Consider the following 12,597-nt stretch of genomic DNA (forward strand, 5'->3'; position numbering starts at 1 on the left):
AACCTCCTGAACAGACAGTGAAGAGGAGGTAAGGCTTAATCAAATTCAGAGCAAGAATCAGCCATCACAGCTTAGAGGTCCAAGCTGAAAGAGGGAGGGATGGAGATGGGGGAGAGTGAGGGGAGTGCGAGAGAGGGAGAGCAAAAGAGAAAGAGAGAGCGAGAGAGAGAGGTGGGGTGTTAAAGTAGAAAACGGGAAAGAGGACAGAGAGAATAAGAGGTACAGGAAGGAAAGGAGTGTCTACAAGGTGGGGCTTCGCTTTCTTATCATTAGACATCTTTTTTATGTGGAAATCTAACATTTATAAAACCATCTGGTGCTCTGTCTGTGTGTGTGTGTGTGTGTGTGTGTGTGTGTCTGTGTGTGTGTATATATATGTGTGCGTGCATATACTCAGTGGGGTTTTCCTGTTTACTCTGCTGCCTCCATTTACTTTTCACCAGCGGCAGGCTAGACTTAACAAGCATCCTCGGTCTCAGCAAGGTAAGGGTTCATTTTCAAGCCCTTGTGTGATGCAATTACACGATTTGTTCCTGCTGTAAGACGCAGACTTTCGAGTGTTTTCCAGCAAATATGTTTACTGTCATAATTGCTTGTCTATAATTGCTGCATTGAGTGGAACCACGCTGAGATGAACCGATTTCTGCAACGTTGCTCACTGCCTCACTTTTCTCAAAGTTCACGGAGAGAGTTGAGAGATGGAAACCGTCGACATGTTTTAATCTCACGTGAGGATGAGCAGGGTCATTGTTGATGCTGGTCTTGCTAGCTGGTCACAGCGTAGACCGCGTTTTTATTTTTTAGTGGAAATCAAAACTATTTTACTGGCTGTAGAATACAGAATGCAGAAGATCTCCAAAATGATGTTATATTCCTATCGCTGAAGAAACTCTGAGCTTTGGAATGGCTTCATTGATCCTAACTACTGGGATACTGGGATACTGGGGTATCATAAACAAGCTACTGGTTAATTGTAACCACTAATTATATTGAAGCAGAGAAATCACATGGGGATGAGTTTTTAATTAGCAGACAAATCAATGATGGGTAAAAAATCTGGAAATGGATTCAATTAACTAAACCTGGGTTTGGATGGACTTACTTACATATAGAAGTAAATTTCCAGTAGTGAAAAGTCTTTTTTTTTGTTACTCTTAAAAGAAAAAAAAAATTCTAATATATATATAAGATTTATTTTAGAAGGACATTTCGAATTGACACTGAAGCTTTCATCGATGCTTGCCTTTGATCACTTGGGTTAACCGTTTTATAAATCATCCACAATGCCTGATGATGACCTGTTGATATGAAATGTGGAATGAATGAGAGCTTGCCCTTGCTTCAAGGAGCTACTGTATACAGTGTATAATTAAAAATAATTCCACACGAATTGAGAGATAGAAACAGACAGATATAACTGTCAGATTCTGGTGGCAAACCCATCCTGGAGGAATTTGGACTCTGGACCTAAAGCAGCCTAGAGGCAGTTCTTCAGTTTGCCAGACTGGAGGAACCCTTAATGGTAACTCCTTGTAGATTCCTCGAACATACATGTTTTTAAAACTAGAAATGTAAAATAGCTTTAAGAAGCTACAAACCTACATCACTCAAGTATATAAATGTATTATATCTTCATAATAAGAGATAAAAATTAAGTAAATAAAAAGACAACTAAAACAAAAACAAATACAAAACCATTTTACGAGTTCTCAAAACTCCCCATTTTTCCCCCATTACGAATGAACTGATGTTTACGCAGGAAAATCATATTTTAAGATCAGGCAGGTGGTATCTAAATGTGCCACGGAGGGACCATGCCTGACACTTCCACCACTTCATCTGTCAGTTTCTCATTGCCTTCTTGTTGCCATGGCGATACCGGCTGGTAATGCAGACTGTTCGGAGAGTGGTGGAGTAGCGCCTGGCTCTGTTCCTTGGTTGGCTTTTGTATTGATCGTTAACCTGACATACCCACTGAATGGTTTGCTTGGCACCTGCTGTGCCGACACAGAGACCAAACTAATGAATGCTACAGTAGATGTGTGTTGCATGAGGAGGTGATGGACGGATGAGTCATTTCCTATATATCTATTATTTTTTTTGAATGCTGACATACTTAGTCACCTCCAGTCACTGTTTTAACCCGATCAGTGTGACATGGCACGAAAACTGTACCATCAAGTCTACTATTTAAACAAATAATGACTCATTTACGACATTAACTAATGTCACATGATCCTTCTGTTTACTTCCTGGTTTCCTCCTGTTACAACTAATGATCATATAACCACCTGTCGCTTGACTTTATTCTGTCTGTGTCTTGGGAGTCAATATTACAGAAATGGTAGTGTACTATACCACACAGTCTCAATCACAGAACTGCTGATGACTTTACTGTGATGTGACTCTGATGGTAATAGATGGATGGATGGATGGATGGATGGATGGATGCTTTACTGATCCCGAATCGAAATTCCAGGAATTCCAGATATCCAGCAGCTACGGAGACAGTAACACAAAGACAGATTGTCCATGTGATCAGACACTGTACTGTATATCTTACATACAGTCAGTAGATACAGTTTATTGTGAGAACCGACCAGAAGTTACTACTGCATTGCTAAGAAAAAAAAAGCTACAATATATACGTAAAATAAATAAATAAATAAATAAATAAATAAATAAATAAATAAGTGAAATGAAGTGAAATTCAGTGCAACCTTAATGTGCAGTTGTAATTACGACAAAGCAACCTTGAATTGATATATATCATTTAAAGTTGCCCAGGTGAAGATGAGCTCTCGGGGAGTTTTTCCTTGTCACCTTCATAGATGAATGAAAAATTCATATCTCTTGGTTTTGAAAGACTTTCAAAAGGTTCATTGTGAAAATAAAACGGAATCAGACTGAAGATGATGGTGGGACCAGATAATATTCGGGGCGCAGGAATGTCTTGAAAATTGTCAGCAAATCGTAATGTGTGTACCACACTGGTGCACGAAAGAGGTGTGATAAACGCACTATCTCGAAAACCAGGCCAGACCTGTGGTGCGTGGTACGTTTATCTGATCCAAAGACCTTGAGTACAAACAACAATAGTGAGTGGAGATGTGAATAAAAAATAAAACATGACAGGATGTGCAAATAATCAAAACTATAAAATTCATTATTTTCCATTAATCGCACCATCCCAGATGTTTTATTCCTCTTATTACTCAACAGCAGTACTGGGATGGATTTCTCTAAACCAAGACAAGGCTTTTTTTTATTCATTTGTAATTGCCATTAATATTGTAAAACACTCTCAGGTTACATTATAGCAGCTATAAATAGTCCTTCCCCTTACCAGATTATATTTCTTTTTCTCTTCACATTAATAAGATTTAAATAAGTGCACTGGTATACTTACATTTTCCATAAACCTGGCACGTTCAGAGCTACCATAGTAAATTTATCAGCACCTACTGACCCACCACCATTGTGGTATTCGTCCGCTTTGTTTGTCTTGTAAATGTCATTACTCATATTTTCCTTATAGATATTGATTTTTGAGCCAGTGTTTACTTTGCTCTCATAGGTCCCTACCTGGTACTGAGGTTACTAGACTATAGGATCTCACATGGACGTTTATTATTATTATTTTCATTGTCACAGATTGAGGAGGTTTTAATCGAGAGCATGATAACATCAACCCAAGTATGCAATCAAACATTTCACTCCAAGTTCACTTAAATATACAAGGGGCGTTCAAGTCAAACCGGGACTTGTGATAAAAATGTAAAAGAAATTGACATGTACTGAAGTACAGCACAATAATGAGACTCTTAGCCGCAGGGTTAGAGTCAAGATTCGAATGTTTTAAAGAAGGATGTACGTTCGTGAATAACAATCCTGGCCCAGGTGGCTCAGAGCCCACTGCAGTCGTTCCTGTGAACATTCAGCGAGTGGAACGCCTGATCTTTGAAAATTGATTGACGGAAAACACACGTGTCTGCATCCTTCACCAACACCACTTGCACTCGGTCCATGCCATTTCCACATATTTGTGCTATTAAAGGAGTTCCTGGGAGGCCAGTGTTCCGGACATCAAGCAGGCAGTCCGATCGAGGCTCCGGTGTACTGAGAAAACCTCCTACCTTGATGGTGTCTAAGCACTAGTGAAACACTGGGATAAGTGCATTAGTGTAGCTGGGGCTAATATAGAGAAATAAACAGAGTTTTTCTTTTCCTACTCTCATAACTGCATTCTGTTATTCTGCACAATCAAAAGTCCCACTTTGACTTGAACGCCTTTCGTAAATGTAACTTGAACTTTAAAAACTCTTCATAAAAACTGAAGCTTTGAAGAAGTTCCCATTTCAAACCTTCCCCGGGTTATAAAATGATATCATTCTGATTTATTGCTCCATGCAACATTGATGAGGGTTTTATATTTCCGCTAGACAAATTCAAAGCTCTTGAACTGCAATGCAAGAAAAGCCAGACCACGCCTTTGGCCTGACCAAATCGTTCAGGTCAAAAAGGCAACGCCGGGATATGACGCAGGAGTGGCTCATAATGAGTTTGCATCAGTGACAAAACATTCATTACATCATGCATTTATTCAGAGTTCTGCTTTTTATGTACACTATGTGTTTTTTTTTTCTTTCTTTTTTCCTTTCTTTCCAGAGAACTGCCTGCTGGGAGCACCGGACCCTCGACTGATTGAGCTGTACTTTGATAGAAGCCATGGAACAAGCTGAGAATAAAGTCAGTGGTTGAGTGTCTGAGTATATTATGTAAATAAATAAAAAAAACACAAACAGTTCAAATCAGAGCCTTATTATGTTGTTATATTGTTTATTATTATTTCTTATGAAACAGACCACCTCGCCACAAAAGCAGACGGTCAAAAACAGGTCCAAATCAACGGATGAGGTCCAGCAAGCGAAAAAGGTAACAACGTCCGCTATTCCACTCCACCTCAGACTTTATCTTCCATGCAAACTCACTCACTTCCACCTACGTACAATCTAACATCTTACTGTAACTTAACTTACATGCATAGCCCTACGTTTTTACTTTGCTCTCAGACAAATTGAACGAGCGTTCCCTTAAGATACCCTGTGTGTGTGGTCACGCAGTGTGTGAGAATAATTCCAACGGCTGTCCAGCACCACCTAGTGTATTACATCAAACCTCCCATGCTGTGTGTGTACTGTATGCGTATATAAGAAAAATTAAAAGAGAGAGAGAGAGAGAGAGAGAGAGAGAGACACTGCAACAGAGCATGCTTCTCTTTAAGTCTCTTTAATGCTTACTCTTATTAACCTCTCGGTTCAGGCTTTTCACACGCCGCAGAAGTCTCTTCCAGCTCAACCGGAGACGGAGAAGCTGGAGGTAAGATACCGCACATTGATGCATTTCTGTTACTTTAAAGAAAAAAAAATAATAATAAAGGAAAAAATAAAATAAAATCACACCTGCACAACCATGCTGCTCTTGGATTTGTTGGTTTTCTGTACACACGCCTTCAGCATTCTCAATCTTAGCCTGGAGCTGATTTATTCTGAGCCTGATGTCTGTCTGCTCTGTTTCTCTGTGTGCTTCAGGACTAATGATGTGTCTGTCTTGCAGGCGGACACAGCAGAGCTTAGCGCTTCATCCGAGGAGCTAAAATAATGGCACCGCTCAGACTGGGGTTATAGGAAGATGTATAGGAAACAACAAAACACATCTTGTTTACACACCTGGATCTCCTACCATGTCTTCTGTCGTGAGATACGTGTTCCACATGCATTAGTCAAAAAAAGTCAATTAGATCACAACTCTGTTGTTAAACAGTTTCCTGCACCCAGCACAAATCCTAGCCCTGGTCTAAAATTATTGTAGCCATGATTTTTTTATTTATTTATTAGGATGAGGAGAACAGTCATCGCTGGATCCTGTCAAATGTTTGTCTGTAATGTGAAGTGCATAAAATCTGTGCTTGGAATGATGGATAAAGAATTGCATCACAAACCTGTGCGCCTTTTTCTTTTTCGTTTAATCTTTTCACATGCTAGTTTAGAAAAAGTGATGTCGAAAATGTTGATAGATCAAGTGTTTAAAGCTTGATCTGCCCCGTTGGTCGAGTGCAATAGCCAATTAGGAAGCATTATTGTTTTGAGCTCAGCGCCGCTTCAAGACAAAAGCAGTTTGAGGCTCCTACAGGAGGTAAGCGAAGCTGTGAAGCCCAGGCTGTCAAGTCTCACACACACACACAATCAGAGAAAGAGAGAGAGAGAGAGAGAGAGCAAGGTGGGTGGCGCTCTTATCACTGGGACGTGGAAAGACTGACAGCAGGGAACTCAGAAACCTGTGGGGTTGGGATTCATTCCTGCCGGTTCAATATTACAAAAAGTGTGTGACGTGAATTAGGTTGATCGGTTCAGTAAGAAAAAAAAAACGATTATGGATTTCTTAAATAATTTAGTATTTGGGAAAATGATTACAACTTCAGTTTCATTTCTCTTTCATCAGTTTTGACGGAATTTCCACACCTACAGTACAACATCCCCAGTTCCTCCCTACAGGGCGGCGGCGGCGGTCTCTAGGTATCTGGAGCAACTCAGAAAGTGCTCAAAACACCAGTTTCTACAGTTCCACAATCATTCTATATATCATGCACTGTATATGCAGTTTTCTCCCATTTTTGCTCCAATTTGGTACCCTACCAGCATGCCACGCCATCATCCAGTGCTCTTTTATCATACTACATTTAACACAAGGTAACACATACTTCTGTCAAGATACGTGAAGATAGGACACAGCTAAGCTCCACTTTAAAAAAAGAAAGACTGCAAGTCCTCCCACTGACAGGGCTGTGGTATTGTCAGGGTTCAAGCTTACCATCACCAAAATCATAGATAAATACATTTCTAAATGGACCATTATGGGGCATCACTTGCTGGACCACATTCCTGTTGACGTAACAACAGGTGTCTTGTGGCAGCTCAGTGGTTAAGGCATTAGGCTGCAGTTCAGAAGGTTTAAACCCCATGACGACCAAGTTGCCACTGTTGGGCTCTTGAACAAGGAACTTAACCCTCTGATGTATAATGGGATAAAAATCTAAGTCGCTCTGGATAAAGGCATCTGCTAAATGTAAATTGTTATACAAATTTTTGTTTTTTTTTTAAAGCTGCATGATGGTGTATCTTTTACAATGTAAAAACAAACAAATCGGCCCGTTGCACCACGGAACAGCAGTGTGGATGTTGTAACCGGTGAAATGCAATCCACAATCACACAATCACACAATCACACCTAACCATGTGATACCTCGATGGGACTGAAGTTTATAAATAATACCAATTGACTTTTTTCGACTCAAGCCTTATTGCCTCCTCTAATTACAATTCAGAAAAGTCTTCAGTTTGTATCTCGCATTCGCACGTTTCACACATGCAACAGACATTCAAGAAAAAAACAAACAAATGAATGTGTGATTTGAGTAACGAGGGATCCGAGCCCCAGTAGAGCTTTATGCCTAGCAACACGGCTGCCTTTAAGCACTTTTATGGAATAAACCATAACCACTGAAAATCGTCTTATTTATATCTCATGGGGGAATTGGTGGCTCATGCAGAAGGCCCACGTTTGATTCCTAACCAGTGGTCAAACACACACTCACTGGATGCAGGGCATAATTAATACCAGTCCTTAGTTTTCCTGAGTGTTGTAATGATACCTCTCGGTTTAATTTTCTTTCAGATATATTACCATGAAGTGCATCATAGCTCCCAAATTACTGTACTGAAATATGATGTTCACATCCAACTACATCCAAACTGCATCACGAAGGAGTTTTTTTTTTTTTTTTTTTCTATTCTGCTGCTGTCTGATGTAATGTTTTGGTAAATTGAAGTCATCTAGTATTTTTTAACTTGGATGAGTTATTTTGTAGAGGTCTTTGTTTGACACGGCAATATATGTGGATTTAACAGCCTCAGCACCATGTTGCCTAGCAGTGCAGTGGTAAGCTCTCTCGACCCTCTCACAGCAGCACCGGAGTTTAAGTCCCACTTGGGTCATTGGCTTGGTCGCATGAAAGAAAGAAATAAACCTATCATCTCCAGGATAAGCATTACATAGATGTATTTGAGTTGATACATTTAAAACACTAGAAATAAAAGTGGTTTTTGAAGTTGTATTTGTAACATTGCAGTACCGTTGTTTGTTCAGTGTTGTCTAAATGTTCAAATGTGCACATTTTAAATCGTCAATATTTGGTTATAATATTTGAGAAAGAATAGCCAAGTATTAATATTTATTTTAGATTTAATTCAGCTTTTGAAAAATTCAAGGTCACTACTATTTTGCAAGTCAAAATGGCATCTTTTTTTATAATAATTGTATGATTTTCTAGAAAGGTTTTCTTTTAACCCTAAAAACTTGGTCTGCAAGAATAGCACTGTCCTTCAAGTGTGTTACGCCGCCCCCAACGGTGCATGAGCGAGCAGTTCGAAAAGATGCAGCTGGCAGAGAAGCTTCGGAGAGTCTTCGGCCCTCTCTGACTGGTAGTACTGTAGTAGCCTTGATGGGGAAACGCATGGCGGGTGGGAATTGGATATGACCAAATTAGGGGCAAAAACTGGATCCGTGTCGGTGTTCTATAAATTCATTCTACCTCTCACTCTCTCCTACCATCGGTTCATGCTACTACTCCAAGCAACGATATTGCTAGTGTTGAAGCGGTATATATTCTGATAACGTCAAAAACATGTCATAAAAGTGCTACCTGTATGTCAGGGGATGTTACCTTTGATAAAACTGTACTACATTATCGCAGCACTTCAAACTTTCCAAACTATCAATATAATGATATATTGAGAAAGTAGAGTTTACTGATCTAACTATAAATTCCTGCTACTGGTAGGACATTCTGGCAGGTTAGGAAAAAATTACGCAGCAATACTGCATTGGTCTATGACCAATTAAAAAAAAAAACTGCTTAAATTCAAGTTCTGCCAGTGTGTGTCGACAGGGGGAGGTTTCAAGCGTTAACCTGGACATTTGGGTTTATGTCAGGTAATACCAAAGTTATCGTTACTTTTAAAAGTTGTAAATCATACCGCAAAAAAATGACAAACTCACCAAATACTCATATTATTATTATTATTGGTCATAAAAAAACAAAACAAAACAAAAACAATGATGAAAAACGTAAACATACAGTAATGTGCAAAAGTCAAATATTATTTATAGTACAATTGTTGGTTAATATTGTAGCGTTTTTACGCCGGGAAGAATGCTGGAGAGACGAGTGAGCTTATTTGCTACCCAATGCAATGGCTGGGAGTACTTTATTAAGCACACAGCATGTAAGGCATGAGCAGCACCTTCACTCAGGAGCCTAAATCCAATTCACCACTAGCTTGAACTGGAGCACATTTCACACGTCACACCCCCTCACACAAACAGGGCCGAAGCCACTAACCAAAACACCTTTCCCCATCATGGTGAATACACCGACATCCCCGCAAGGCATGCTGGTCGTCAGCCGCCGCCCCGCCCACGCCACAATATGTTTATCATGTCTTTAACAAAACCTCTCACTATTTTCAATCATATATAAAAAAAACCCTATAAATAAATAACATTACAGAAAAATATTTGCATGCCTGTAAAGAAAGCAAAATGGTACATATGTAATGTAGGTTCCTGGGTTCTGCACAGAAATAGAAAGCAGCGAGTGTGATAAAGTAATGTATGTATCTCTGCTATTCCTTGACCTGTGTAACCCATTTGCATTTTTTTTGCTAAGTCATGTGTGTGTGTGTGAAATAAAATTCAGTTCATCATATTATCCTAGAGAGGATATGTCACTGTACTGTATGTTGCACAACTCTGACCAATGCAAAAAAAAATCTAAAAATGTTCAGGTATTAAGGGCTATGAAATGAAGGTACAGGTTAATCTTTCTGCAATTATTTTGATAATGCTCACAGTGGATAGTTTAAGTAGACTCTATGCATCAGCAGCTGTATGTATAAATCAAATGCATGCCCCATATTTATCTAGCTTTTTAAACAAAAACTGCGTGAAAACTGCAAAATGTCTTTTTTTTTTTTTTTTTTTTTTTGCAGTTTCTTATATCTGTCCCTATTTTGCTTAAGCACACATTATCTGTTATCATCCTAATAGAAAGTCAGACATTAACTTGCCTAAACTGACTTGACTTGATGTGCTCAGTCCATTTGCTCCTCAAATCGAGCTTGTCTGGAAGATTACAAGCTGGCTGATTGGAATGAGATCGTCAAGCTCACAAATTCGAGTCTCTATGAGGTCACGACAGCAACGTATGCATCTCTTTTCACAGACGCCGTTCTAAGTAAAGTGCTTTCTGAACTGTGCCATTTCCAAATGAAACCAGGAGAAATTCAGGGCAATAGAAGAGGAAAAAAAAAAAAAAAAACAGGTGGCATATAATCCAACTCATTATTCTAAAGTATTCATTATGGCCTGCAGAGATTCATTACGACAAGGGATTTACTCAGTAAATTTACTGAGTATTAGTATTAGCTTGCTTTTAAAACAAAACACCAAAACCATTTTCCACAGTGCACATTTGTCTAGACATGATTACAGATACATCGACAAAATGAGAAATGCTAATGCATTACCTGTGGCTTTGAAAGGAAACTTGACATTATACCACAAGTGCATTTATGCATGATAAATAGCATTTGCAGGAAATAGAGCTAAATAGTAGTCAGCCTTACAGCTCCCGAACCTATAGTAATACTCGAGCACCTCCTAACCCTGAAGTTGACAGTGACAGCACTAAATGTGAAATTAATTCTCCAACCCTTCTCAGTGCCAACGCATTTTATGTACATTAATTAAACACAGCATGTGCACCTTTTATGGAACAATCTTAAAGTACAACTATGATGCCATTTATCATTTAACCATGTTACATGATTCACTCTGGTGTCCTGTTTAAACACACAATGCTTTAAAAAAAATCATTACACAAATAATACTGTTTACACTGTCTATTGCTTTTGATACATTACATGATTTGTATGTTGAAAATATAAGAAACAAATATAGTTGCAAAGCAACGATGATCAGGCTTAAGCATCTGTTCCCTCGCCACCACCTGCAAAAAGAAGAGAAAAAAGTATTGGTATTAAGACACCAGACTATTTTTGACACCAACCGTATGTTAGAATTCTTGTTCTTATGATCTATCTTATATTATGACTTCTCTCGAAACTTTTATTTATTATCTTAAAATCCCAAGATACATGGCACAGATGCAGGCAGGACAATCTGAGGACCCACTAAAGCTGTATCCATAATTTCCTGAAAGCATTTTAATGAAGTCTTCTTTAATAAAGACGTCTTCCTCTTTAATAATATCTTTATTTCATGAAGATGACCTAAAGATCTCTCCAGATGACCCGAGGGCTTGTTTGCCCACCCACTGGCTACTTATATCTTAAAATTCTGACTGATCTCTAACTTAGTATCTCAGAATTTTTTCTTTCAGTACTTAAAAAAAATTCAGAATTATTATTATCTCAAAACGCTGAAATAAAATTTGCCACAGTTATGACCAGAGCTGAAAGCAGTTTTAAATTCTTGCTGGTTCTGCTACCATAACCTTCATTGCTTCATACCATTTACTTCTTTTCAGCTTCATGCATCCTTGAAAAAAAAAAGTTTCAATATTTTAATACCTGAATGGAGCAGACAGAAATAAGAAACTCTTGACAGTGTATAGAGCAACACACATCGGCTTGTCTGAGCTGCTGTCTGTGTTGCTGAAATAAAACAGAATATTATAAACCACCACAATGATACACGCTTTACTTCGGAGATTTTGCAACAAACATCTGCCTGCCAAAACCCAACCAAAAATTATCAGTTAGCCACAGTGTATTGGCAGGAAAATTGTCTGAAATCTTTAAATGTAAAAATATGACTTAATTTCCTATAATCTATTTTTTTTTTTTTTTTTTTTTTTACATTTCAAGTCAATTAGGCTTTTGTTGTTATTTCAACCATATACAGTTCAGTACACAATAAAAAGAAATAACAATCCTCCAGGACCAAGGTGCTACAGATGACAAAACAATGTACTGTACATGTTAACAATGTAAATTAACAAAACTGCTAAAATATTTTTAAACAAATAGGTTTTAACAAAAAAAAAACAAGATACTAATAAAAACTTTTGAGATAATACAACCTATTTTTACTTTTTTTTTTTTAAAGGTAAAGTGCAGGTTAATTTGTTTTATTTTTTCTTTATATTTTTATATGAATATTTTTAAATTGTGGAACGAATAGTCTGAGTTTCCATTATTTCTTATGGGGAAATTCACTTTGATATAAGAGCACATTTCCAGAACAAATTATGCTCACAATCCTAGGTTCAACTGTATGGTACTCTATATATTAAAGGATTTAAATAAGCCTTATACATGTAGCATTACTTTTCCATTTGTGTAGTGCCTCAGATTAACAAAAAAACAAGCCTCCATTTTAAAACTCCTTTGTTAGGGTAATAATCTAAACATTAAGCACCTTTGGATTCTTGTACTTTCTTTGGTCCATCAGTGA

At 38.1% G+C, this 12,597-nt stretch overlaps 1 long non-coding RNA gene across 2 annotated transcripts; it reads left to right on the forward strand.

Annotated features, from left to right (window-relative positions):
* The first annotated feature begins 164 nt into the window (after positions 1-164).
* On the forward strand, positions 165-5,987 carry LOC128507848 (uncharacterized). Of its 2 annotated transcripts, XR_008355837.1 has the most exons (6): positions 177-247; positions 398-483; positions 4,669-4,749; positions 4,864-4,935; positions 5,323-5,379; positions 5,617-5,987. It is a non-coding gene; the product is annotated as an uncharacterized LOC128507848 (long non-coding RNA). The 2 variants fall into 2 exon arrangements; XR_008355838.1 differs by lacking the exon at positions 398-483 and having other exon boundaries at positions 165-247; positions 4,671-4,749.
* Positions 5,988-12,597: the final 6,610 nt, after the last annotated feature.

The sequence above is a fragment of the Clarias gariepinus genome, chromosome 19, assembly GCF_024256425.1.
Source record: "Clarias gariepinus isolate MV-2021 ecotype Netherlands chromosome 19, CGAR_prim_01v2, whole genome shotgun sequence".
In the NCBI taxonomy this organism is placed as follows: domain Eukaryota; kingdom Metazoa; phylum Chordata; class Actinopteri; order Siluriformes; family Clariidae; genus Clarias; species Clarias gariepinus.